General features: G+C 39.3%; 1 protein-coding gene across 4 annotated transcripts in view; it reads left to right on the top strand.

The window, feature by feature from the left end:
* The window catches only part of PTPRZ1 (protein tyrosine phosphatase receptor type Z1), a 171,224-nt gene that overhangs the window by 61,922 nt on the left and 83,167 nt on the right, over positions 1–26,135 (top strand). The gene's annotated exons all lie outside the window — the stretch shown is intronic.

Below are 26,135 nucleotides of genomic sequence, written 5' to 3'. Positions count from 1 at the left end.
CTAAAGTAAATGCTCTAAGCAAAGGAGGGGGAGAAGTCTCTTCCTGATATTCAACAAGGAGGACTGTCTCTAATATTTAATATCTGTTTGTCCTTCCTAATGATCCTCTCTGACATTGTATGGCCTCTTACTATATGTACTGCTCTGTGATCTGCTTTTATCTTAATAATAGTTTGTGAATATCTTTCTAATATTATAACCAAGTCTAAGTAACTAAGGGTGGGAGAAACAGAGAACCAGACTCCGACTAGAGCAAAGCTTTATTTTCTTCAGTGTACCTCCGTGCCTAAAGCAGACCTCACAAGTAGGTGCCCAATAAAAGGTAGTTTTTATCCAACTTTATTCAGTCTCACTAGGACACAGAATTAATTTTACCTGGAAGGAATTGTGACTAATATTAACATAATTTTAGGGAACCAACCCAAATCTTTCTTGCAACAGATAGGGATACACAAAAAATAAATATTGTGGTGTGAGCTCAGAGAAAGTTCTAGTATATGAGAAGTAGCCATAAATCTTAACGAATTGGAAAACAGGAAATGCTGTACTTTGAGGCCATCTGCCACCTGGAAATAGAAGCAATAAGCAGAGCCACCCAGAATCAGCGTCAGAGCCAATCCAAAAAGTTGGCATATGCCAAACTAGATTATCTCTAAACTAGCTTTTTTACAAGTGTGGTTTCCGACTTCTCATATTTCATGAGCACCCCTAGGAAGTAAGAGCTGCTTCCAGCAATTTTTTATAGGTAACATATAGTTTTTCATTTTCAAAACCCCAGAAGTTTGTTCTTGAAGATGAGTTACATTATGGATATTGTGCCCTCCGTGTCCTTGAGAAGATTTTTAGGTTCAGTTAATCTGTGTTAGAATGTGAAGGAGTCAGTTTCTTATCACTTCCCTGGCTTGCCTCCTACCTGAATGTGACTATATATTCTTCAATAAAGGAAAAGTTAAAGTTTTGAGATCATTTTGTTTAATTATCCAACACTGGGATTATAACATGAGCCAGACACTGTGCCAGGCTATGGGGATGCAGTGAAGAATGAAAACAATCACAAGCATGCCAACAACAAGGGTTACAAAGGATGATAAATGCCTGGTGGTAGATTGTGGTGACACAAGGTCTAGGGACTCATACATAGCTTAAGAGGTTCAGGGACAGCTTCCCAAAGAAAGGTATTTTAAATTGAACTAAAGCATAAGTGGGAGCTAAGCTAACATGGGTGAAAAATTATTCCAGGTAAAGGGGGCAGCTTTGCTAACCTGTAGGTGAGTGAGAAATGTGTAAAATTCTTCCTGCCTTTAGACAGAAAACTAGGGATGTGATGAGACAAAATTCTCAGTTCTGATTTAGCTGGTATCCTTGTCCTATCCAAAATTCTGGGTAATAAAATTTACACCATATTTTGACTGACAATGACTTAAATTTTTAGTTATTGACCTATTTGTATGAAAGGATATTAGGCAGGATTTTACATTTAACATTTTAGTTAATAAACCAAAGAAGAGGAACTAGTGAGAGAGAACAAAAGAGATGGGTATGAGGAAGGGGAGGTTTTTCAGGATCCAAGTGGGGGTTTCAAATAGACAGGACTAATCAACATCATCACAGGACTCCACAGGGAGTTCTCAGTGAGCTAAAGATTATGGAACTGGCCAGATTCTAAGGAAGCAGGTTTCAGTGGGGATTCTTTTGCTAGTGTGTCTTATGAAGGACACACTCGGGCTGGACTATCTAAATGCTTGGCTTCAAATCTGGACTCTAGATTTTCCCTCCTGTCAGTTTCCCTATCTGTAAAAAGAAATAACAATAGTACCCACCTCAAAAGGCACAGCAGTGATTAAATGAGTTAGTATATACAAAACACTTAGAACTGTGCCTGGTACATATAAAGGGCTCAATAAATGTACGAAAGTCAGACAAATCTTCTGCAGTATTCAGAAACTTATTTTATACCAGGTTTATATCCATCACACTGTTACCTTTCTGAAGTACAGTTGTGATGATATTACTCTCCTTTTTAAATCCCTTCTGTTGCTCCCCATCACCTACCAAATGAAAAATGGACTCTTTAGTGTAGCATATAGTGATTCTCCTGATCTGGTTCCAGCCCACACATCCATCCCCCGTGATTTCCTTACCCTTTGCCTGTTGCTATACCAGCCTTTGATTCTAATTGCTCTTCACTGTTTTGCCTGAATACCAAACCTCTGTAATCTCCTTCAGGAACTGAAGTCTTCCTGATTCCTCTTGCCCCCAGGCAAGTGCAGATCCCTCACTTTCACGAACTATCCCTGTGCCCTCCTCTTGGGTACCTGACACAGGAACATGGGCAGTCAGTGTTTATGGCGTGAATGAACAGAGCTGAGAAGACAGTGTTAGCATTTTACAAGTGTAGAAACAGAGAAATGAAGTCACTTGCCCAGAATCACAAAGTGAGCAGAAAACTTGAAACTTGATGCTGGGTCTTGATTCCCAGTGCTCTTTCCTGAGAATCCTATGGGCACATCTCATTCCTTTGTTTCAGGGATATGGCTGATAACATAGCATAACGCTGTTAGATTTTTGAACTTTTGTGTAGATATAAAAAAATGTTGGTTCCAGAGCCATTGTGTTTGATATAGTCTCTTTTTGTTTGATGCATGTGTCTTTTCAAGGAATGTATGAAGAGCAGCCACTCCTGAAAAGTGGGTGCCTTTTATTTCATCTTTGCTCGTCCATATCTTCTAGCTTGTCTACACCAAACACGTGTTTGTTTTATAATCGAGCTGGAGAAAAGAGAGCTTAAATGTCTATTTAATATAACATAAATCTATCTGAATTAATTTTTATTCTATGGGGATTAACAAGTTGGTTTGCACTATAGAAAGTCTTCTCCTTCATATTTCCTCACTCCGTAAATGTCTAATGGTTTATGTATCCAAGGGTCCTATATCTGCGTGACCACAGCAGGTGAACTTCTTTACTTTATCTTCGTTAAATTATCAGTAATGTCAGAAATACTATATTAGTCATCTGTATCCTTAAAGGGTAGATAAATTATAATTCATGTGGAAATAGATGATATTCTCTTAGAAGAATGGTCATATCATTGTACATTTGCGTTGCCCCTGGACGGCACCTAGCCAGGATTCTATTGAGGGCACTTAAAGGATCACACAACTTGATTTTCTTCTCTGTTATGGCACAGTGTATTCACTTCGCATTCATTTCACAGTCTGGATCATTATCCCAGTTCAGTGAAAATCAGTTTCTCATAGTTGACTGTCTGAATCCCTGCCTGCTCTATCACATTTTCTACATCATTTACCAGAAAGTATAGTTTTTTTTTAAAGTCAGAACAATTATGCAGGTAACCTGTAGCCTTGATATGCCCTCCACATACGCTTCAGAGCAGTCGCCCACCCCTAGAGCTCAAATTCTTCTCCCAATTGATCGACAGTGTTGCTGACCTGTAGATCAAAGGATTCCCCACCCCAGTGCACCATTTTCTAAGTGAGTCTCTATTGACATGAAAGAGCTCATTCTCTTTTGAAAGGAGAACAGTTCAGTTCATCTTTAGAGAACAGCCTCTATTGTTTCCTTTTAGCAGAATAATTACATCTCTAATTTCTGTGGAGATAATGAAAAAAGAACACATCCCAGTTTGGGATATGTTTATGTGGCTTCAGAGGAGATTAGAGAAGAATGTTCTATGACTTTTAAGTATGGTCTTTTACCCCCGAAAATGTACATGTTTCAGAAAATTATAATAAGTCTTCTACTCCTTCCATTTATGGTGATTGCTTCTTCATGTTTAAGCGTAAGAAAGAAGGCTTGACTTAAAATAAAATCTAAGCCCTATTGATGTGTTTTTATGCCATCAACATTTTTAAAAGTAAATTGAGTAGAAAATTAAGTTCTGGCATATGGTGCAAATTCCTCTAATGTATCTGGCCTTTGTTTAATCATTTATGAGTTATCACTGCAAGATGGTTATATAGATTAGATACCACAGAGATCTAAGGAACTATATTTATTTGATCCTAATTAATATTTGGCCTTAAGTAGATAATCACACCACTTTCCAATTTCCTAATGTTAAGCAATTAAACAGCAAGCAGCTGTTGGCCAGATAAATGTTAAACTTTGCCAGATATATGCAAGTTTTTTGACCATATTTGGACTATATTAGGGTAGATTACAAGACATGTTGAAAACTCATATACCTTAGATTGTACGTTATAGATTATCATTGAAAAATTATGTCTCATAGTGTTAAGATTAATGCCAAGTTATCACAGGTAGTTCTTTAGTGCATGTTTGCTCACAGTATATGAACATACTTCAAATAAAAATAACTTCTGTACAATCTGTGTGAAAGTGCTTTACATTTAAGTAACACTTAAAAAAATAAAATACTGGATTAGTAAGGAATTCTGTTTTCTTAATTGGAGTGCTTCTAAACTTTTACATTTTGCTCCTTTTTTGAAAATGAAATTACCAAAGGAGCCATTGCAACGGTGAAGAGTAAAGAGAACATTAAATGTAGATGGTCTATAATCTAGAACGGTGGTTTCTAAACTTTCGTGTGCATCAGAATTACCTGGAGAGCTTACTAAAATAAGATTGCTGGGTCTGACTTCCAGGATTTCTGATTCAGCAACTCTGAGGCAGAGGCTTCAAATTTAATATCTAGCAAATTCTCAGGTGATCCTGCTGCCGCTGGTTTGGGAAATCTCATTTTGCAGTATCCAGAATCTACCTTAGTCTCTCCTTATAGTGCTTTAATATGTGGAGTGAATGAATGATGTGTCAAAAAGAGAAAGCATATACTTGAATAAATTAATGTCTGTGAAAATGTTTTAGTGTTCCAGCTGTGATACATTGATACGAAAGAATGTTATGGTTTCCATTCAGTATATAATAATGTTATACAGTAGTGCTATTTTCAAAACCTGCTCTCTGTATCAGCAAAGAGGTGAGGTATTGAACAACTGCTAATACAGCTTCCATTACTTTGCTCATCTAGACAAGGGGCCTCTTTCCCTATGAAGGTCCATGGGGAATCCCTTACTAGTGAGTCTGGCTGCAAGCTTTCTTTACCTGGAATTATTCTAGACACATTTATCTCTAGCAATTTCCAAGGAACATTCTTTTTCATAACCTTTTTAAAATCATTTTTTATTGACCTGGCTCCCAAAGCGCCTGGGTCCTGGTGATAACAATATTATCAGTTCCTCCATCCTTCCTTCTTTTTTCTTTTCTTGTTTCCAAATTCCAGTGTTCTAGCCCCCCTGAACTCTCTTGTTAATAATGATTTCCTCCACGTTTTTTTGGCTGTTGGTAATATAAATCAGTGCTACGTTCAAAACTTTTAAAGTAGGATGGAAATATTTCTGAACTTCTTTTTAGTAAAGGTTATTCTTTTTTTTTTAAAACAGCTGTTCAGAGTTAAGTCACTCATGTAGCTGTCACTTTTCAAGGCACTAATGTTAACTCCATAGGATAAATTACTTTACAGCTTATACTTACGAATTACATTTTCCATCACAGGCCGCTATTTTTCTTGGAATTTAGTCTCTGACCCTGGGGAATATTTTTGAAAATTTTAATAGTTGTCTGTAGAAATTGGGAGGGGGGGAACATCTGCCAGATCTCTTTATTCTAGCACAGAACTTGTTTGACAATCTTACAGTGGATGATAGAGCCTGCACTTGGTGGGTAATAATTTCATTCATTCGTTCATTCAACACATTTTAATTGAGCATTTCCTATCTGGTGACAAGAAACTGAATGACTAAATGCAAATATTTGCAGGTAAAGGAAATGACTCATGGTGACTTGTTAAACTGTACTGCGTAAGGATGCTATCCTATTCATGAATGCTGAGTACAGTCATTTTAGTCTTTTAGCCTCTGGAGATATTCCAAAATTATAGAACTTGAAACCATTATTACAAGTAAATAAACAACTACAAAATTTCTAAGGTCCAATATATTATCTTATTTTAAGTAAATATTATTTTTTTGTAATTTTCAAAGTTGAAAGTTTTACAAATTCTTTTTTTTTTTTTTAATTTCCTTTGATTCACTTCTTCCTCTGGGCTTGGAAAGATTCATAACATGCCTCCAAGGTTATATGAAAATTCCCAATTAAGCCATGCCTTGTAATGACTTGATCAATGTTAGGAACTCCTGAAAAATTACTAAACATATCCTAGTTCTCACTAATATCTGTAACCAGCCATATCCGTACCTCTGTTACAGGATTTGTGTCCTCTTAGTGCCCAGGTTCTTGGTCACACCGCCTCTTTTAGAAATGGTGCTGTCCCCAAGATTTTAGGGGCCAGTTCTATCTTTACATCTCAAATTAACTTTGGGAGTCACGGGATCACTGATAAGGCTAAAGGGGCAGATGACATTATCCTTGAAGGGTTCAGAAACCCTCAGCCTGCAGCCTCAATCCTCAATACCACCACAACCATTCTCACTTGCCACTTACCAGCTCTCTGGATGTATCCTGGCTTTGTCCCTCCTGGGACAGTAGGGGGGGGGGAGGATGGGTGCAGAGGGGGCCCAGGGAGAGCAACACATCCCTAAAAGGGGGTGCTATGAGTTCTAATCCCATAGAAGTCTGTTACCAGCCTACTAAGAACACCTGATTCCCTCACTTTGATTGTGAAGAACCCAGTCTAACCTGCTTAAACCTCATTCTGTTTTTTAGATGTCTGTCATTGCTAACCCCAATCTCTGGGTCCTGGGATCCAGCCCTGCATCAGGCTCCCTGCTCAGCAGGAAGCCTGCTTCTCTCTCTCCCACTCCCCCTGCTTGTGTTCCCTCTCTCGCTGTCTCTCTCTCTCTGTCAAATAAATAAAATCTTAAAAAAAAAAAAAAGAGTCGGATGCTCAACCAACTGAGCCACCCAGGTGTCCCTCGAGTGATATTTTTTTATACACTTATCCTTGTAAACAAAAGAGATAAAATTTAAATAAATCATTTTTTAATGGAGGATTTATTTTTAAACATATTTAGAGTTACTTCACAGAAGTGACTTGCCAAGGGCATAATTTCATTTAATTAAAAATCCTGTATTACCTTTAAACCTCAACAGAATTATATCACAGTACTTGTTAAATATGACTTATCACAATTTCCTATGTAATATATTCACATTGGCACAGCCCTAATGTTTCTAAAGAGCGCTTACACCTGCACTAACAAAACTGATAATGAAAGGTTTTCATTCAAGTAACAGTGCTGGAGAATGCTGGGTTGTAATTATATTTTATGGTTAATCAGTTATATTTGTGAGTTTTTTTTTATTTCATGGTGTCTTATTTTTATATAGCAAAATGGTTAAAATGGAAGAAAGATCATTTACAAAAATAACTAATTATAGTTAACCAGTGAAAGCGAAGTGCAACTTTTGGTGACATCTTAATTTTCGAACGGGTCATTTTTCTCCATTCCCGAAGACGAACATGAAGCAGGTGCACTTTGACTTAAAGCAAGTCCTGAAAGGCTCCTTGGGCACCACTCTTCCCTGCAACCTCCTCCAGGCCCCAGCCATCCCACATCCAGCTCCCTCCAGTCCCCTGAGTGCCCACTTTCCAAGGACCCACCCTTCAGGCTGCACCTCATTCTCAGGAATTTGCCAGAGGTCTGCTCTTTCATTGGTCAAACTTTCATCCAAAGTCTAATGTGTGTGGAGTTCCTGGGTGGCTCAGGTGATTAAGTGTCCGACTCTTGGTTTCTGCTCAAGTCATGATCTCAGGGTCATGAGATCGAGCCCTGGCTTGGGCTCCATGTTCAGCTGGGAGTCTGCTTGAGGATTTTGCCCCTCTGCCCCTCCCGCCCCCCAAAATAAATAAATAAATCTTTAAAAAAATAAAATAAAATCTTATGTGTGGCTCACTCTGCCCATGACAGCTTCATCCCCCAGTACTTGTTCTCAAATTCTGTTTTACTGGCTGATGGACTCCACTCTGTTACATTAGTAGGAACTCATGTGTTCATGGAAACACTTTCAGGGAAGATGTTTCTGCTTCAGATTACCTTTATAGGTGGAATCCTTACAAGAATAATTTCATGAGAATTTCAAACAATGTGTCAGTTTGTGAAGGGGATAATTTTGGTCAGCGAGCCTTTTTGTGCCCTTCAAATCATACCAGATAAAAGAAGAGTTTCGCTTTTATCAGAAAAGATTGGACATTTTGCTTGTTATTTCAGGCTTGAGCAGCCTCCCAGAAGCCTTATGTCAAAGAAGTTATTACTGCATTATAGTTTCTCTAAAATTTGTCACTCTTTTAATGTGATGAGATTTCTATAGTGAGATTAAAATATAGGTGCGGAAAGATGTTAATTGAAGCTTGGGTTTCAATGAGGAAAACTGGAGTCAGTCAAAATGTCCAAGAATAGAAGAGTGGGTGACCATACTATGTGCGTGTGTGTGTATTTGTAAAACAAGTTATAGTAGATGTTTCCTGTGGAATACCATGCAGCCACTTTAAAAAATGTGGCAGAACTCTGTGGAGTGATCTCAGAGACATTATTTCTTAGAGACAATAAGCACTTCATATTGACACATTTAATATGATCTCATTTATCTAGAAAAATAAGAAGAAAAATGATTATAGGTATATGCACACATATCCCAATATTTAAGTGCATGGGCAAAGATCTGGAGCTCTTCCTCTTTTCTTTCCTTCATTTCCCTTCCATGTGATTTCTTCCTGAATATTTCTGTCTTGAAGCCATCAGGAGAAGCCAAGCAAAACAAATGCCCGTGGCAGTGGAGTGGGCAATATGGCCCCGAGCCAGGTGCCGGACCCCAGGCACCCACAAAGGACCACTGGCCTGGGCAGAGTGTCAGATGCTAAGTGAGGTGAGGAGAGCACCTACTCGTGGTCTGGGGGATCAGAGCCACAGTGAAATGAGGACAATAGTGATGTAGTGGGGCTGCCTGGTGTGAGGTGTCGGAACCCACATAGGGTGAGGAGGGTGTCATCTGGGGAGGTGGCTAGGTGTTAATGGAATATTTGACCACATGCAGGGAGGAGGATGTCCACACTGAGAGAGGCTTGTGGAGGAATGTCAGAGCAAGGTCGCGATGAGAAGGGCATCAGGAGGAGGGGTGCCCTGCCTGGGTGTCAGAACCTGATGGTGGAGGTGCAAGCATCCCCACAGAGGCACCATCCTTGCCGATGGTTCACGAAAAAGAAAAGGCTTTCTTCTGTACTTGAACCTTTTCTGTTAAGTTTAAAATTATTTCCAGAGAAAAGCTTATACAACAACCAGTTAATAGGACTTAACTTTTAAAAGAGGAGGAGATGCAAGGGGGTTCATATATGTTGTCTGCCTTGGATTCAGCTGCCTTTTCTTTGGTAACTCCTAGATACATACGTATTTCCCAACTGACCAACGTTGACCTGTAGGTAGAGACATCTCTGTGCCCCTATTCAGCAGGAAGAAGTTACAGAAGCTAAGACCTTCCACCCTCAAGGACCTTAAAGATGTACAGGTCAGAATTGTTCGGGGGTGGGGGTGGGGGATGAGGAGGAGAACAGAGACAAAAGGAAAGGTAGCTAAAATTAAATTCCCTGACAACTTGCAGCCCATTCACAAATACTTAAGACAAGCAGAGTGTGACCTTCCTTCCGGAATTCCCAACTGTCTAAATGTTAATGATTTGCTGGAGGCAAAAAGCAATGTTAGCTTGACAATAGCCCCGCCTCCAGGTTCCGGTAAGTCTTCTTTAACATATGAAAATCCTTTTGGAAACTTCCTTTATCTCTGCCCCTCCCAACTAAAAGTATATAATCAATCGCTCCTTTCTGCCCACTGGTCCCGTCCCCGTGCTTTAAGAAAAACACCTTTTTGTACCAGGAAGAAAATAAAGAATAAAAAATAAAAGAGGAGTAGATGGTGAGGAAGGTTAAAATGGAGGCTTTTACTATTTTACTCTGTAGTTTTATGTGTTGCTCTTTTCACTTGAAAATACATGCAAATTCTAATTGTTTAATAGAAAAGGGAAAAATAATATCATAGAGCCTGCAAATATGTGCTTACCAAAGCAGAAATTCAATTAATTTCAACTATTGAATTACCCTCTAGTTTTAATTGAAAAATAAAGATAATTCAATTGGTAATTCTACATTGAATTCAATGATTTTTCATATAAAATAGTTTGGATTAGAAAATAATACTGGAGCCTCAAAACTACATCATTTAATGTGAGCTTCCCTTTATTCAAATCTGCCAAGGATTCTAACTGAAATAAATGAAAACAGGATGTTGCAATGAGAATTTGTTTTGTAACTCTTTAACACTTTGTTATTTAGCCTCTGTTAGAAGAATTTTGTTTGTGAGGCAAAATCCAGACTAAATTAAATAGATCTGCCATGGTTACATTATCACTCTGGGTTCTAAATAAGTGTTTTCTTTTAATACGCATACTGAAACTTCCTAATATGACAAACTGGGGCACATGAAATGGAGTTTTATGCTCCACTGAACTGGATTCTCTGTAGCTGCTTAGAAATATTTGGAGCGTTTTAGTGGATTTATTCATTTTAGTGACCACATTTCCCCTTACCTTTGTGAAATGTATTTTGCCGCACATTTTAGTTATTCTAAAAATGTGAATTCATTTATCTGCCTGCTGCAGAGAGCACTCATGAGAACTAAGAGAAATGATAAATGCTAACAAATACAAAAACAGTAATAATTTATTCAGTCAGTACTAGTCTCTGTAGATATAACCATTGACAGAGCAGATAAGGTACCTGCTCTGATTAAGCTTGCATTCTATTAGGGAAAGAAAAACAAGTAAGTAAGCAAGGTAATAGCAGAGTATGAGAAGTATTATGAAAAGAATAAACACAGCAATGTTTTACATTCTTTGCAAAGAATGTAGACAAATTGGAGAGTATTTGGAAGAGTTAGTGAAGAGTCTTGACATTTGTGAAGCAGGTGTGACTCTCATGAAAAAGATGAAGCCCAGGAGACTATTGATCTCTTTGTCACTTTTCATATATTTTCAAGGCCATCAGGTGGGAAAATAACTAAATATTTTGTTGTCCCCCCAGTAGATACAATCTGGGGAGAAATTACTTTTGGAGAGGAACTCCCTTTCATAGAGGAAATGACTTTCTAACATCGAAAAATCTAAAACTGGAATAAACTATGCTGGGGGAGATAAAGAGACTCCAACATCAGAGGTATTTAAGCTGAGGCAAAAAACCCTGTTATTAAGAGTGTTGTATAGAGGATTCAGGCAATCATCGGATAGTTGAACTTGGGTAGTTTTTCCCAATCCTGAGATTCTGTGAGGGACAAGCTATGATCAGAAACCATGAGAGTTAGACGTGTCAGAGCATGGCATAGACCCCCAGTGCCAGATACAGCTTAAGAAGCAAAGTAAGATCCCAAACAGGAGGGCTGCTCTTCGATATCGAAACGCCATTGTCTTCTCAAATTATCAAGGGGACTGGTGATCTGGCTGAGACTAGAAAGCAGGAATAATCCTGTCTTAGTGAACATATACTTGGCTTTCTGCTCTCAACATCAGGTCCTTTTCTAAACCAATCCTGACACCCCAGGGAATTGATCCTGTTTCATGTCTTTCTTAGATTACCTGTAATTCTCAATGTATTGATTTGTTTATCTGTATGTCTTCTTCTAGACCCTAGATTCACTGAAGGAAAATTCCTATTTTTGTTTTCAGATCTAGAGTATTAAGAAAAAGTAACAGAACATAAGTAGCAAGCCTTTACAGGTCCGGAGCATTGGATCAGAAAGTCAAACTTGGATTTAGTAGTGTATTTGTGACCAGCATTCACTTTCCAGTTATCCATCAAGGTCCTAGATGTGTGCTCCTTGACCATGGTATCAGAAGACTAATTCACAAAGTACATTTTTCATTTAGGAGATTATAAAATCCAAGTGTTCCAGTAAAAGGCATGATGAGTTATGATGGAATTAGATCTTAGATCTGGAAGGTTTTCTCCATTTGGTGTTCTAGAGTTCTACCAAATGAAATTACAGTGAATTAGTTGAAAATAAACATTTTATGCTAAACCCGTTTGTTGATTTTTATAGAGATATGGCTTAGGGTCAACTTCTTTGAAACTCCCAACATTTTAAAAAATTATTTATTTATTTATTTATTTATTTATTTCTCAATCAGAGAGAGAGAGAGCACAAGCAGGAGGAGGGGCAGTCAGAGAAGCAGGCTCCCCGCTGAGAAGGGAGGCTGATGTGGGGCTCCATCCCAGGACCCTGGGATCATGCCCTGAGCCAAAGGCAGACGCTTAACCGACTAAGCCACCCAGGCATCCCGAAACTCCCAACATTTTAGATAGATTTCTTTTTTTTTTTAATATTTCATTTATTTATTTGACAGAGAGAGAGATATCGAGAGAGGAAACACAAGCAGGGGCAGAGGGAGAGGGAGAAGCAGGCTTCCCGCTGAGCAGGGAGCCCGACATGGGGCTCGATCCCAGGACTCTGGGATCATGACCCGAGCCGAAGGCAGATGCTTAATGACTGAGCCACCCAGGCTCCCCTAGATAGATTTCTTAAACAAGGAATAGCAGTGGCTTCATGGAGTTGAGATATTATAACCTCATTGCTATCTACCACTGAAGAAAACAATGCTTTGTTTGCAATACTTTCTGGTATTACTAAACTTTTACAAGTTTGGTTTTTGAGCAGTGAAAAGAATGACTTACTCGAAGAACTTTTTAAATTTGACTGTCTTGAATACTTTTTAGAAGTGTGATGTTTATTATTTGGTAGGTGGCATTTGTGAGGATTTGGTATTGCCTTAATTAAACCAGAGCAAACACAAGAACTGGCTCTTCTGCGAGTGCATTGTTGACGTTTACCTTGCTCTTAAGTTTGGCCATCGCTCGTTATCAGATAGTTAAAAATGTCTAAAACAGATGTCAGCTGGAGCCTTCCAACCTTTCAAAGATGTAAGTTATGCTGGCTTAGAAGTCATCCTGCCTCTTCATTCCCTCACGTTCCACTGCCTGTGGAAATCCTAAACCCTCGGTAGCATTTCTGTACCTTCTCAAGGGGCTTCCCTTCTCTGTGCCTGCTTCCCTTCCTCTTGCCCAGTGCTATGCAGTCATGCAAGGGCAAGGAAACTGCTCATCCAAAAAGAGAATCTACTTAAATCTATCATTACTGAAAAGGCTGTTAAGGAATCCTCCACTGGGCTGGACGCAAGTTAAGATACATTTGAATCCATGCAAGTATACCTTTATTTTGCATAAAGGATAAAACCTTGAATAATCAGTTTATTAGAAATCAAATATACTTGTCTTGCATGACAATTTTATCTTCATTTGGGATTGATAGTCCCTTGGCAGAGACTCATACCATCTAGGTTTAAATCCTTTCTCTTCTTTAGCCCTTTTACATATATACTGAAAGATAGGGTCACTTGCTAGTTCAGTGGACTGTTGCAGTAAATCTCTTTGCAATGGAAATTGGTTGCCAGCTTGTTTTATCAGATTTATAAATTGCCATGGACTGGAATTATTTATATTCAAAAACTCTTTTATTTACACATCATCGCTAAGAATTACATTCAAAAAACAAAAGAAAGAGCCAGAGTGTTCAGACTTCTGTTCTTTTACAGGAGTTTCCTGCCTGAGACTAATCAAAAAATAAGTGGAGATTGAGAAAACAGGAAGGCTGGAGACATAGCAATAGTCTATGTTGTTTTCACAAGCTGCTTAATGCCACATTTTAAAAAAATCATTATAATTCATAATTCAACTTCAAGATTTTAAGAACTAAGCAATAAGTTTGCTCTTTATTTATTTTTTAAAGATTTTATTTATTTATTTGACAGAGAGACACAGCGAGAGAGGGAACACAAGCAGGGGGAGTGGGAGAGGGAGAAGCAGGCTTCCTGCTGAGCAGGGAGCCCGATGTGGGGCTCGATCCCAAGACCCCGGGATCATGACCTGAGCCGAAGGCAGACGCTTAAAGACTGAGCCACCCAGGTGCCCCACAAACAGACTCTTAATAAAACTTAAATAAGGCCATACCACCTGCAACTTAAATCCCTTCAAAAGCCCAGCAGAAAAAGTTCAAACCGCTTGTCCTGGCATTCAAAGCCTCTACATGTGCTCACCTTTGCCCATTTCCTCTCTCTCTGCCTTGCATTTCATGTGTTAGCACATAGAAACTCCTACTGTTCTTCCCAAATAACCATTCTTTTTCTTTTCTGTGCTCATGCTGTTCTCTCTTCCCAGCTTTCTTCCCCACCTTTAATTTCATAATACTTGCCCACCAATTAAGACTTAACCTCAGGCATCTTGTCATTCAGAACGCCTTCTTTGTCTTTTGTCCTATCTCGGTTCGGAACAACTCTTTTGTGTCCCTGGAATAGTCCATGCATATCTCTGCTATTATACTTATTAGATTATATTCTAATTAATAGTTGATATGCCTTGGGTCCTAACTAGAACTTGAGTTCTTTTTTTTTTAATATTTTATTTATTTATTTATTTGAGAGAGAGAGAAAGCACGTGTATGCTGGGGGGGAGGGGGTGGTGAGGTGTGGGCAGAAGGAGAGGGAGATAAAGAGAATCTCAAGCCAACTCTGGACTGAGTGCAGAGCCCAACATGGGGCTCCATCTCAAGACTCTGAGATCATGACCAGAGCCAAAACCAAGAGTGGGACGCTTAACGGACTGAGCCACCCAGGGGCCCCTAGAACGTGAGTTCTTGATGATGGATACTCTTTTTATTTGTCTGAGTTGTTTTTACCAGACTTATGTTCTATCTAACATTAAACACTCCATAAGTACTTGATGAATGAGTAAACAGATGAACAAATAAAAGCTGTATTTAATGGAATTAAGTTTTGATGGGAAATAAAGAATTCCTGGTGGGAGCAATGGATTTGTGGTATTTACCCACGACTTCTTTCTTAGTCCTTGCTTGTGACCAATAACATGCATCTGGGAGATCCGGTTTCTGAGAGGATTTTGTGATAGGTGCGCATAGAGAGGAGGATCCTCGCTGATGGTTTTATGTAGGAAGTAAGCCAGAATCTTTGGTCTTACAGGCAGCATGGTCTTTAACCAAAACAATGAAACAATACTATAGGAAAATTGATCGAAAGCCCTATAACAAGTAGAAGGATATCAGGTTATACTCTATAGCTGTAGACTTCAACTCTGAATCCCCAATCCTCAGACCAAAGGGAGGAAAAAGAGCCACAGTGATGCCAAGGCAACTTGCAGAGCTATTCTACAAAGAGTTTTTTTATTTTTTATTCCAAACCAAGGAGTCATTTCCAGGGCTCTTTTTTTGGTTCTGTATTTGCGATATCATCAATAGTAGCCAGACTATAGCAACAAAGAAAAGAAATCTCGCTCTGTGTGTCTCTCCTCAATCTGCAGATAGTTTGCCTGCCTTTCATCGAGGTCAGTTAGTTAACAACAAATGCTACAGAGTTGTGCAATTAATCAGACTACATTGCCTTCAGTCTCAATCCTGAAAATTAAACAGTGGACTCATTTGGAGAGAATCAGGCAAATATAAAGGTCATAACATTAATCACAGAGTTACCTAAATCCTCAACCTTTTCTTCCTTTTAGAAGTGGTGGCTTGTCAGGAGATGAAAGAGCAACAAGAAGTCTCCATAGTTTCTGGTCAGTGTTAAATTTCAACGAGGATTTTTCTGATTTTAATTAGTTAAATATTCCATACCAGCCTATAGCAGTAGAAACACTGCAGTATTGGACTTCTTGTCACTCTTATCATTTTCCTTTTTTTTTAAGATTTTATTTATTTATTTATTTGAGCGAGCGAGAGAGAGAGAGAGCACACATGAGAGGGGGTAGGGTCAGAGGGAGAAGCAGACTCCCCGCTGAGCAAGGAGCCCGATGCAGGAGTTGATCCCGGGACTCCAGGATCATGACCTGAGCCGAAGGCAGTCGCTTAACCAACTGAGCCACCCAGGCGCCCCACTCTTATCATTTTCTAACTTAAAGTGCCCCACTCTTATCATTTTCTAACTTAAAGTGAAAGATGACAGAAGATGTTGTGCTTATGACTGTCGAATAGCTTTTTAAAAAATGACCTTTGTGGACGCCTGGGTGGCTCAGTTGGTTAAGCGTCTGCCTTCGGCTCAGGCCGTGATCCCAGGGTCCCGGGATCGAGTCCTGCATCGGGCTCCCTGCTCAGCGGGGAGCCTGCTTCTCCTTCTGCCTGCCTCTCTCTCTCTCTCTGACAAATAAATAAATAAAATCTTTAAAATAAAATAAAAAATGACCTTTCTCTCCCCATATCAGATCTGAGATTAGTGGTGGGGGTGGGTGGTTGGCTGGGAGCTTCCAGTTCCCTGACCTTGCAGGGCTCCTCCCCACCCAGGCTCCTGTTGGCCACTGTAGGATTGCAGCTCCCTATTCTCTGTGCTTGTCCATCAGGACCACTGAACTTGCAAAAACAAAACACACAGGGACACACTTTGGAGGGGTGCCTCTGCAGGTTCATGGCCTCCCGCATCAGCAGAGTCGTCGGTGCTTTCTATCTGTCTTTTCTGTTCACTCTTCCATTCTCCACGATTTTCCTCAAGCCCGGTCTCCTTCCTTCCTCTCCCCTACAGCTGATGATCCTGTCTCCCTTCCAGTTTTCCTGAGAAAATAGGGAATGAGGGTAAGAAGATTCATATATCTGCCAGTCTGTGCACATGTTTTCTCATTGAATTTGCGCAGTTTGAGAGTGAGAGATTATGATTCCTATTGTACAGAGAAGGTCACAGGTGTGTGGTGCGTCTAAATGATGTGCTCCACTACCAAACCTCTTTTTCTTCCATGTGATGTGATCTTGCTTTACAGCTGGAGCTCTGTGGTATGAACCATCAGATTTCTCTTTTTCCCATTTCTAAACACTTAGATACCAATCCATATTTCTTTGATTATTTTTTTAATGTTTCTTTTCTTCTCCTAGGCCAATAATCCTCCAACTTCTCCCTTTGGGTGAACCTTGATTATGGACCTCCCTTCACTTCAAACTCCTTCTTTTTTTTTTAAAGATTTTATTTATTTATTTGACAGAGAGAGAGCAAGCACAAGCAGGGGGAGCAGCAGAGGGAGAGGGAGAAGCAGGGAGCCTGATGCGGTACTCGATCCCAGGACCCTGGGATCATGACCTGAGCTGAAGGCAGATGCTTAACCAACTGAGCCACCCAGGCGCCCTCAAACTCCTTCTTGTAGTAATTTTATCCCCTCCATACATCTGCATGCTTGAATCTCTTTCTGTGTTAAAATCCATTCCGCATCCTTGCCTCTGTCTCTGGATGCGCCCTGATCATTGTTCTTTCCTTCACAGTAAGCTTTTAAAAAGCATTTTCTTAACTCTACTTTGTCACCTCCAACTCACTCTTCTACACACTGTAGCCTGAATTCCAGGTCCATCATTTCACTGAAGTTGTTTTGTTCTAGGAATATGAGATTTGCAGTTTAAGAAATAACCAAATCCAGTAGTTAACTCTTCGATCATGACCCTTTGGGCTTTCAGCTGTGTATGAGATCTACTTTGGGATAATCTCTCATTAATGAAACTATCCTTTATGACTTTCACAATACCCTTTTCTCTTAAATTTGCCATTCTTTTTCAGGCCATTCATTCTTAATTTCTTTTGGTGCTTTCCCCTCCCCTCCTGCTCCTTCTGTGTTAGTGCTCTCCAGTGTCTTATCATTGATCCTCTTCTCACCTGTCAACTTGAATTGAACTATATCCACATCCATCAAATTACCACCAGAGAGAGAGAGAGAGAGAGAGAGATCAGAAACTTACTTCAAAGTTCCTGTTGAAGATTTTAGGACTTTTTCAAGTTAGAAAAATCCAAAGTGATGATGTTCACAAACTTCTATCTCTAGTCCAGACCTCTTAATGGTTCCCAGACCCATATTTTTTATTGCCTAATGAACATCCATGGGCATCTTAAAGTCTGTAGATCCAAAACCAGATGCAAAGTCTTTCTTTCCATCTGTTCTCACAAGGAACATGACTGGTACCATTGTCGACCCAAGTGTGCTCTAGTCAGAATCTTGGAAGTCATCCTTTGCCCTTCTCTGTTGCTCACTTCCAAATAAGAATCCTTTAAAACTCCAACAACTCCAAACAACATCCTACTTTTAGTTGTTTATTACATCAGTTTGTACCCCACCCCCATTTCTTGCCTTAAATAAATTCTTCTTTACTTCTTTATAGGACTTATTTCATTTTCTGATTAAAGCATGGTTAATTGTGACCTATTATGAGCATCATCCTCTTGTTCCACTTATTGATTTCATTTATACCCACATAGATTATCAGGTTTCGATTACTTACATTAAGAGTAATAGTATTTTACTATGTCAGTGTCCTTAGATCTTTTCATTTTGTGTTTTTATTTTTTCCCTGTGGTCTACAAAAACCTAAGTTTATTGTTTATTGCATTATAGAGCAGTAGTTTTAACTGTGAATTGTTTTTTAGGGTTTTTTGTTTGTGTACTTTGGATTTTTCTAACTTGAAAAAGTTCTACAATTTTAAACAGGAACTTTGAAGTAAGCTTCTGATCTTTCTCTCTCTATTTATACTGAACTTCAGTTAATAATTTTCAAAGTTACACAATGCTCACCACAAGATAACATCTGTCACCGTACAATGCTATTATTGTAATACCATTGACTATATTCCCTATGCTGTATCTTTCATACCTGTGACTTCTTCATCCATTACTGGAAGACTGTACCTCCCACTCCCTTTCGTCCATCCCCCCACTTCCTTCCCTTCTGGCAACCACCAGTTTATTCTCTGTATTTATGGGTCTATTTTCTTAAATATTTTAATGCTCTAGGAACATTTGTGCTAACATTTTCTAGATAAATTGATAACTACCTTCCCTGACATGTTCCAATTGGATATATCAGCCAGGCTTGCCACGATTTTCGGCTATCCTGATGTGAGGGTCCCATTAGAACAGACGATAAAGGAAAATGAGGTCTTGACTAAACAGCCTCTCATTCTGAAATTGTTTGCATTTGATCTGCTTTCAGTCCAGTTCTAATAACAACCATTATCTGTATTCACCAACTGCTTTGCTCTTACGAGCTCCAGAAACCTCTGTTTGGCCAGGAACAGAAACAGACATGCTAATTTGTGCATGTAAATGCATCCTCATTCTTGTTTCCACCATGGGAAGTTAGCTCAGACATCTTTCTTTGCTTTCAGTCAGCTTATGTGATGACATTTACTGGTGTGACATAAAATCACTTAATGATTGTTATTCAGTACTTTAAGGTTCTAGTTGCTTGTCTTTGAGGAAGCCCCCTTTCTCAAGCAGATGACTGCAGCATCTGATAAACGTCTACTTAAATATATCATCTTTCCATTTTGCTGGAATTCTAAAATTCTGTACTAAATTTTCATTGACAATAACACTGATTTGTTTCATTTTTACATTGGATTTAACTGATATATGATCCAAGTCATTCACTATTGCCTTGGTGGTATAGTGGTGAGCATAGCTGCCTTCCAAGTCATTCACTACCAATAGCTTTACACTATTTCAGTGACTTCCATTTTGGTTTTTGGTAGATTCGTTAGCATATATAAAGGAAGCCCCTAGTAATTTATAAAGCTGTGATTTATAGTGTGTGGAATTTTGAATGAAGTTAATTTAAGGCAATTAATAATAGATGCTACCATCATCACCACAGTCCACACTTCAATATTACATTTATATTTGCTCTTATTAATATTTTTATATGTGAATATGTAGACATGAAAACATTTTCTTACATCAAAACTGGGGCTAGAAAAGAAATTCATTAAGATTAAAAGAAGTATATATTTTTATTAACAATATTGTGGTCTTTAAAGAATCAGTTCTAAGTGTACTGTTGTTCAAATCTTGGTAAATGTCAGCAATTGAGGGTATAAACTTAAAAAAAAGTAAATGTTGGGGTCATCTGGGGGGTGCAGTTGGTTAAAGCATCCTATTAAAGTGTCCAAATCTTGGTTTCAGCTCAGGTCTGATCTCAGGGTCGTGAGATGGAGCCCCACCTTGGGCATTGCACTCAGCGCAGAGTCTCTTGAGATTCTCTCTCTCCCCTCTCTCCCTCTAAACATCCCCCCACCCTGGCTCGCTCACTCATGCTCTCTCTCCCTCTTTCAAATAAATAAACAAATCTTTATTTATTTTTTAAAAATATTTTATTTATTTATTTGACAGAGAGAGAGCATAAGCAGGGGGAGCAGCAGAGGGAGAGGGAGAAGCAGACTCCCCACTGAGCAGGAAGCCCAATGCGGGGTTCAATCCCAGGACCCCGAGATCACAACCTGAGCCAAAGGCAGACGCTTAACCAACTGAGCCACCCAGGCCTCCCCAATAAATAAATCTTTAAAGAAAAAAAGTAAATGTTGGGATTTTTATCATTTCTATGAATTTTCAGTGGCTCTCTGCTGAATACCCAATATTATAATTATTATTATATATTTATTATAATTTTATCCATTTTTCTGATACTGGAAGGTAAAACTCAACAGAAATACTGCACAAAGAAAGCAAAATGGTTTTTTCTTTGATTTTCCTTTCATTTTCATCCCTTTCTCACTTTTTTCTCCAAATATTAAAAACCTGCATTTGTTTTATTTGCTTTTTTTTTTTTTTTAACTCATTCCTCTTTATTTTAAACTTTGGTTTTCTTCACTTGATATTTTTATACTAGGTACTGATGGAGGAATATTTTCCTACAGAGAATGTATTCAAAAATGTGTTTCCACTTAGAACACTCATTGGTCAAGATGTGTAGTATAAGAACATTGAAGGGTGGGTAACTGTAGACATCTTATTGAAGTACATATTCATTCGGGAAACAATTATTTAATCCTTAAGTGCCAGGTTCTAAGAAAGGTACTGGAATTACCATATGATTGAGAGATATACTGTAGTTCAAATAAGTACAACAAGGTGTTTTAGCTCCTCAGGCAGCTATCACAAATACCACGGACTGGTAACTTGTAAACAACGGAAGTTTATTTCTCATGGTTTTGGAGGTTGGAAGTCCAAGAAGAAGGCACTAGTGAGGGCTACTTCCTTAGATCACTACCCTCCCACTGTAACCTCACAGGGCGGGGGGGGGGGGGGGGGGTGGGATGCGAGATCTGTCTGGGATCTTTTTCATAAGGGCACTAACCCCATTCACAAGGGCTCTGCCCTTATGATCTGATCACCTCCCAAAGCCCCATCTCTGAATATCATCACACTGGGGCTCATATTATAATTTTTAACATGAATTTTGGGGTATTCGGTCCATTGCCCAGGGATTCTGTAAGAATCAAAAGAAGACAATAGAATATGCCTTTGAAACTGCCCCAAATTAAGAGGCCTATCTGTTTCTTCCTATCTTGTATTCCTGCCAGCTTACTCTCTCTGACAAGGCAGCTGTGAGCTCCTGACTGTTCCAAAGACTCTGTGCCTCCCACGGGCCTACCCAGGGACATTTGATAGTCTGCCTTACAACTCCTTCTAGAATTGCTTGATGTCCACTCTTGCTCATTGGACCAAGCTAGAGGACTCACTTCTCTCTGAGCACTGCCTGAACTTTTCTACCACCCTAGTTTGCTCTTGGTTCTGTCGGCCTGTCAGGATTCTGTGCTTCCCTCAGGGCCTCCACTGTGTGCTTTCGCTCTCACATGTATTTCCATCCCATCTACTCCTTTAGGCATATTTGTCTACTTTAGACTTCACACGCCCCCCAACCTCCTGGAATGCAAGAATAAACAGAGGAGCAAACAAACTTGAACTCATGCAGATCTCCCACAGAGTCTAGAATTGCTTTCCATTCTGTTTGGAATAGAGAAGGCACAGAATGTAAATATTGAATACATTCATTTGGTGCTCAAAGACTATATCACAAGCATTTAATTTATTTCTACTATGTGCAGAGTCGAAGTTCGGCAATACCATATAGATGAGTTAGATAAATTAACAAACAAAATACAGTCTGTTAAGTGCTCCCATAGAGGAAAGCACAGGAAATTTATAGGAATGATACTAATTCAGATGAGTCAATATGTGGATGAGAGAATGGATGAATATGTGAATGAATAATTTATTTTAATTGTCTAGAGCTGACATTTAGTACTCTGCAGTCCTCTTTATGGGTAATCACCCTGATAATCTTCTGTTGCAACCACAGTGAGTCCTAATTTCTTCCTCCGCAACGGTTGCTAATAACACTCAGGTGGATACGATATAGTTCTAATGAGTTCTGTACACCTGCTTCCTCAGGTACATCAACCTGCCTTTAACCACTAATGTTTCCAGTTGCAACATTAAACATGTTAATTTGGGAATTTAAAAAATAATGTTTAAGCATAAGATTAATCTAATATTTCATTATTAAAGATAGGTAAGATCCACTTAATGCTTCTTTGATCTATGCTTCATCCTTGTGCACAATTTTAACAGTTCATTAGTTTACTTCCTTTAGCTTTCTACTTACAGTGATTTGAAACAACCTTGGTTTTAGAGTCCTTTACAAGAAGAACCTCAAGTTATTATTTTTTATGGACTTTTTCTGTTTTACAGACTTTTTCCAAAAAAATTCTGGGTCTTTTTTTTTTTTGTCTTTTAATCACAAAAATTCAGGAGTCTTCTTGAATGTGTACTCTACTTGGCTTCATGATTTAGTTGGTATTTTAAACTGGATCCACACTCAATATAATCATTTGATATACTTCAAACATAATCCAGTCACTTAGGGTCATTGTGCTATAAAATGTCCAAACTTATAGGTCTTTCTTGATATTCTTCAGCAGAAGTTTAGTAGAGACCAGCCGACAAAATTATCATGTAATAAACGGTCAAATATGACTACAGCTGATTTTAGAAAATTTTTTTTAATTGTTTATTGTTTTTCTGTTGCCATTTCATGTTAGATTTCTTTGAGGTTTTAAACTCATGAAACAAAAAACATGATCATTTTTTGTTTGTCTGATGTAGGCATTTAGCCAGTATTTATTGAACATGTACTATGTGCCAGGCTTTTTTTCTAGCTTCAGGGTGTGGAAACAAATAAATAAACATAATATTTTAGGAGAACAAAAATAAAGTAAGGAGAGGGGAGGGAGAGAAGTAACAGGATGTTCAGAGAGAGCCTCCCCAAAGAGATGCATCTGAGCAGAGACCTGATAGAAGTGGGAGAGTGAGTGAGTGAGCCTTGCAGACATGGGACAGAGCAGTCCAGGAAGCGTTCCTGGAAGAAGTGGCAGCAAATGCCAAGCCCCGAGGCTTCCCATGCTCCAGGGAAAGAAAAGAAGCCTGTGTGACTGGAATAGAGTGATTAATGCTGAGGGGTAGGAAATGAGATCGGAGAGAATAGGAATGATGGTCTCTTAGAGGACCTCTTGGCCATGGGAAGGAGCTTATATTTTCTTCCGGGTGGGATGAAAAGGTATTGGAGGAACCCAGATCAGGAAGTGACACATGATTTGATATATATGTTAAAAGATTACTTTAGTTACTAATTGTATTAGTTTTCTTAGGCAGCATAACAAATTCCTACAAATTTAGTGGCTTTTATTTTTTAAAAGATTTTATTTATTTATTTATTCGTTTGTTTGTTTATTTATTTTATTTAGAGAGTGTGATCAGGCGGAGGGGCAGACGGAGAGGGAAAGAGAATCTTAAGCAGACTCCCCGTTTAGCACAGAGCCTGACACAGGGCTCCACTCGGGGCTCAATCTCATGACCCAGAGATCATGACCTGAACGGAAATCAAGAGTCAGACGCTTAACCGACTGAGCCACCCAGGTGCCCCAAATTTTGTGGCTTTTAAACACATTTATTATCTCATAGTTTCCATGGGTCAGGAGTCAGAGAGAAGGGACTACTTAACTGGGTCTCTGCTCAAGGTCTCATAAGTCTAAAGCCAAGATGCTAGCTGTGCACGTATGCTCATGTGCAGCCTAGGGTTTATGCAGCTTGTCGGCAGGATTCACTTCCTTTTGGCAAGATTGACGTCCAGGTCCCCGTCTTTTGTTTGTTTATTTGTTTTTGCCATCTTAAATTTTTTCCACTGTGGTAAAAAACATAAAATTGTCCATCTTAACCATTTTTAAGTGTGCAGTTCAGTAGTGTTAAGTGTACTCACACTTGTAAAACAGATCCCCAGAACTTTCCATCTCACAAATCTGAAATTCTGTACCCATTAAACAGCTCCCCCTTTCCCCTCTCCCTATCTCCTGGTAACGACCATTCTGCTTTCTCTCTCTATGAATTTGGTTACTTTAGCTACCTCATGTAAATGGAATCACACAGCATTTGTCTTTTTGTAACTGGCCTATTACGCGTTTGTCCTTGCTGGCCGTCAGCCTGGGGGCGCTCTCAGATCCTAGCTATATGTACCCCTCTTCCAGCCTAGCAGTGTACTTGTTCAAAGCCAGAAGGAGAATCTCTCACACTTTGAATCTTTCCCTCCATCTCCAGTTTGCTCTGACTGCGCCCTTCTTTAACGGAACATTATCACAGCACAGATTCCCATCACCTTTGTCATATAATGTAACCTAATTTAGGGAATGACCATCCCGTTAAATTCACAGCCTGCCCACCTTTGAGTGGAAGAGATTATACCGGACCTGTACAACCGAGTATGGGAATTTGCCGGGGGCAGGAGGGCATCTCAGAATTCTGCCTACAGGGGTACCTGAGTAGCTCAGTCGGTTAAGCACCTGCTTTCAGCTAAGGTCATGATCCCGGGGTCCTGGGATCGGGGCCGCGTCGGGCTCCCTGCTCAGCGGGGAGCCTGCTTCTCCCTCTACCTCTACTGTTCCCCCTGCTTGTGCGCTTTCTCTCTCTCTCTCTAAAATAAATAAATAAAATCTTTAATAAAAAAAAAAAAAGACTTCTGCCTACCATGTAGGTGGAGAACGGGTTTGTAGATGGGGGGCAAGAGAAGCTGGAGACCGATTAGAAGGCACTCAAAATGTCTAAGCCATTGCTTCTCAAAATTTAATGTGTATATGAAACTTCTGGGGATCTGGTTAAAATTAGATTCTGACTTAGCAACGTTATGGTGGAGGCCTGATGCTCCCTAACAGTCTCCTAGGTGAGGGCAATGCTTGTGAGATAGCAAGACATAGACTCACAGAGACAGTGGCCTGGGCAAGGCTGGTAACAGTCGCGATGAGAAGTCATCTGATTAAGGATATTATTTGAAGGTAGACCCAAAAGGGCTTGCTGAGAAGGAACCAGAGGCATCGGGATGACTTTTACGTTCAGGGGATGACAGAGATCGTAGGAGGAGTTTATTTCAGGGCAGAAACCAAATGTTTAGTGGCGGATATGCCAAATTAGAACCACACAGAGATGATCACGAAATGATGTGGGAAATAGGTTGATTATCATATGCAGTGTTTCTAGACACTTTACAGTTTTTGTTGCACCATAACTGTGAGACTCTTCCTAAGGGTGCTTGAAATTTATTGCAGTGCATTAAAAAATGTAAGCAATACAAAGGGTCTTGCTGATTCATGCTGCATTCTCTCTGCTTCTCTTGCACTATTAGTGAAACAAGCCGTGTTTTCTTTTCCACAGGCCAGTGTTCTTTACAGTGAAATTAACATATCGTTACTCAGATCATTAAAGCTGTTCCTAGAAGTCAAAATATGCACCCCTGGGCAAATTTAAAGCTCACTATATTCCAACATTCTCTAGGAATAGAGCTAGACTTTAAAATAAAATGAGTTTTCAGCACCTATTGATTTGGGTAGATGCCTCACAAGGAGATGAATTACCTAATTTTTCCTGGCTATCTAGGCCATTTCATGGTATGACTAATTATTATTTCATTCCTGAGCTAGATTATGCAAAGTTCGCTTTGTCACATTATGAGAGCTTTTCATGGAAGTCAAAATCTTCTCTGATGCCTTTATCACAAAAACAAGATGGCATAGACTACGGTTGTATAGAGGATATGTTTACTTATAATTTCCCTAAACATTAACCATGTAAAATCTTGGCTTTACCCATACTCGTTTCCTGTTTTTTTGTAAAGATTTTATTTATTTATTTGAGAGAAAGAGAGAGAGCACGAGCAGTGGGGAGGGGAGGGAGGAGAGGGAGAAGCAGACTC

Source organism: Phoca vitulina, unplaced genomic scaffold (genome assembly GCF_004348235.1).
Source record: "Phoca vitulina isolate PV1807 unplaced genomic scaffold, GSC_HSeal_1.0 scaffold4, whole genome shotgun sequence".
Lineage (NCBI taxonomy): Eukaryota > Metazoa > Chordata > Mammalia > Carnivora > Phocidae > Phoca > Phoca vitulina.
The sequence above is the reverse complement of the archived record's forward strand: the minus strand, read 5'-3'. Positions and strand labels throughout refer to the sequence as shown.